The 3,305-nt window shown below is 48.1% G+C and overlaps 1 pseudogene; it reads right to left on the bottom strand.

The window, feature by feature from the left end:
• Positions 1 to 2,560: 2,560 nt before the first annotated feature.
• Positions 2,561 to 2,678, bottom strand: LOC126279278 (5S ribosomal RNA; annotated as a pseudogene).
• Positions 2,679 to 3,305: the final 627 nt, after the last annotated feature.

Genomic DNA, 3,305 nt, shown 5'->3' with positions numbered 1-3,305 from the left:
AGATGCTGTGATATGCAAATGACTAGATTTCACAGCATTCACACAAGGTTGGCGCCGGTGGCGACACCTACAACGTGCTGACATGAGGAAAGTTTCCAACCGATTTCTCATACACAAACAGCAGTTGATCGCCGTTGCCTGGTGATGGTTCAAATGGTTCAAATGGCTCTGAGCACTATGGGACTCAACTGCTGTGTCATCGGTCCCCTAGCACTCAGAACAACTTAAACCTAACTAACCTAAGGACATCACACACACCCATGCCCGAGGCAGGATTCGAACCGGCGTCCGTAGCAGCAGCCCGGCTCCGGACTAGAGCGCCTAGAACCGCAGGGCCGTTGCCTGGTAAAACGTGATGCCTGGCGTATGGAGGAGAAATCCGTACCATCACGTTTCCGACTTTGATAAAGGTCGGATTGTAGCCTATCGCCATTGCGATTTATCGTATCGCGACATTGCTGTTCGCGTTGGTCGAGATCCAATGATTGTTAGTAAAATATGGAATCGGTGGGTTTTGGAGGGCAACACGGAACGCCGTGCTCGATCCCAACGGCCTCGTATCACTAGTAGTCGAGATGACAGGCATCTGATCCGCATGGCTGCAACGGATCGTGCAGCCACGTCTCGATCCCTGAGTCAACGGATGGGAACGTTTGCAAGACAACAACCATGTGCACGAACAGATCGACGACGTTTGCAGCAGCATGGGCTATCAGCTCGGAGACCATGGCTGCTGTTACCCTTGACGCTGCATCACAGACAGGAGCGCCTGCAATAGTGTACTTAACGACGAACCTGGGTGCACGAATGGCAAAACGTCATTTTTTCGGATGAATCCAGGTTCTGTTTAGAGCATCATGATGATCGCATCCGTGTTTGCCGATATCGCCGTGAACGCACATTCGAAGCGTGTATTCGCCATCGTCATACTGGCCTATCACCCGGCGTGATGGTATGGGGTGCCATTGGTTACACGTCTCGGTCACCTCTTGTTCGCATTGCCGGCACTTTGAACAGTGGACGTTACGTTTCAGACTTGTTACGACCCGTGGCTCTACCCTTCATTCGATCCCTGCGAAACCCTACATTTCAGCAGGATAAAGCACGACCACATGTTGCAGGTCCTGTACGGGTCTTTCTGGATACAGAAAATGTTCGACTGCTGCCCTGGCCAGCACATTCTCCAGATCTCTCACCAATTGAAAACGTCTGGTCAATGGTGGCCGGGCAACTGGCGCGTCACAATACGCCAGTCACTACTCTTGATGAACTGTGGTATTGTGTTGAAGCTACATGGCCAGCTGTACCTGTACACGCCATCTAAGCTCTGTTTGACTCAATGCCCTGGCGTATTAAGGCCGTTATTACGGCCAGAGGTGTTTGTTCTGGGTACTGATTTCTCAGGATCTATGCACCCAAATTGAGTGAAAATGTAATCACATGTCAGTTGTAGTGTAATATATTTGTCCAATGAATACCCGTTTATCATCTGCATTTCTTCTTGGTGTAGCAATTTTAATGGCCAGTAGTGTATTCCCCTCCTCTTAGTTTAAGGGGACATAAACCTACGTAGGTCTTCAGCTGTTATAAAGTTGGGTTACTAAATGCGGACAAATTGCAGGCAACGATCCATGAAAGGATAATGTACAGAAAATGTCATGTGGACCTATTTTTGGAAATGCTTTCAGAGGGAGGTACACTCACTTGAAGGTAGAGAAGAGGTGTCAAATACTGTAGAATATGTACCCACTATCGACACCAGGTTGACTTCTCGACATCGTTGGGTAAAGCAGACGACCGTGTGGAACATTCTCGACGACTACTGCTACACTATCTGCATCACTTAAAACGTATGGAGGCCTTCTCGCCTACGGAGTTACCTCTGCGGCGACGGTTTTGCAGCTGTTTCGTCACACAGGCCAGGATCTCTGTCACCCATTCTATTTACAGATGAGGTTACCTCTACACAGAATCTCCACGGTATGGTTGCAGCGTACAATCAGCTCCGTATCAGCTCAAAATGGGCGCCTGCCTCTTGCACGCGGAGCTAAAACACTAGTACAGGCACAGCATTTCCACTGGCCTTGTGCATATCACGTGTGGTTTCAATCAGTGAAACCCACACTGCAAAAGATCCTTTACCTCCACTTTCAAGTAGGTTTACTTCCTTTGGAACACATTTCCAGCCGTATGTCCATACAACTTTTTCCGTATTTTATCTTCCCATTCATTGTTTCGCGCAGTTTTTCCTGATTTAGCAATATCATTCTGTATGAACGAACGCATTTTGGATCCTAATAACAACAATCCACTTGCTGCTAAACCTTTGTTTATTTACCTGTTTAGGACAAACTCCGTCCGAACAGGTCTGGGAAGGTCCAACGGTACCGACCGTCTTCCGTGTCTTCCTAAGCCCACAGGCGTCACTTGATGCTGATATGGAGGGGCATGTCGTCAGTACACCGCTCTCCCGGCCGTATGTCAGTTTACGAGGCCGGAGCCGCTACTTCTCAAACAAGTACTCCTCAGTTTGCCTCACAAGGGCTGAGTGCACCCCGCTTGCCAACAGCGCTCGGCAGACCGGAGGGTCGCCCATCCAAGTGCTAGTCCAGCCCGACAGCGTTTAACTTCGATGATCTGACGGAAACCGGTATTACCACTGTGGCAAGGCCGTTGGCATTTAGGACACAGTCCATCTTAAGAAAACCATGTAAAACAAAATATAGAGCTTTGTGCCATATGATTTCAGTCTTATCAATAGTGACAGTGAAGCGCCAACGTTGAGACCGAAGCGTGGGTATTATCTGAGATTGTTCGTAATAAGGGATTCATTCAGCCAGTTGACCATTATGACAGGAGGATCTGATCCGACTCGATGTTATAGATGCCTGATGTGAATAGATGAGGACTTGGCGGTGACTTGCAGAATAAGTCTCGATATTACGTGAGGCCTAAATTTATTCTGAAATCTCCGTATAATTTAAAAATCCCACAACGTACAATTACATGGATGCAGTGCAAGCGTGCAGCCAGCGAACTTCTTACCATAGTACCATAATCCTGTAAGAAGTTCATTGAATATGCCAATTCATTATCACAAGACAAGCAGCTATAGTACGAGATAGAATCGGCAAGTCGACATCACAGCAACATGCTGAGGCATGAGCGTAGAGTGAAGAGATACCCTTGTCAGTCGGCCATGTGCCCTTGCTAACCGATACAGCCGCCAAGCTTGCCTACTGGCTGAGTCTTGTCAAAGCTCGGACGACCTGCAAAGACATAACACACACTTTTCGCACAGAGAT

This window comes from Schistocerca gregaria, chromosome 6 (genome assembly GCF_023897955.1).
Source record: "Schistocerca gregaria isolate iqSchGreg1 chromosome 6, iqSchGreg1.2, whole genome shotgun sequence".
Lineage (NCBI taxonomy): Eukaryota > Metazoa > Arthropoda > Insecta > Orthoptera > Acrididae > Schistocerca > Schistocerca gregaria.
The sequence above is the reverse complement of the archived record's forward strand: the minus strand, read 5'-3'. Positions and strand labels throughout refer to the sequence as shown.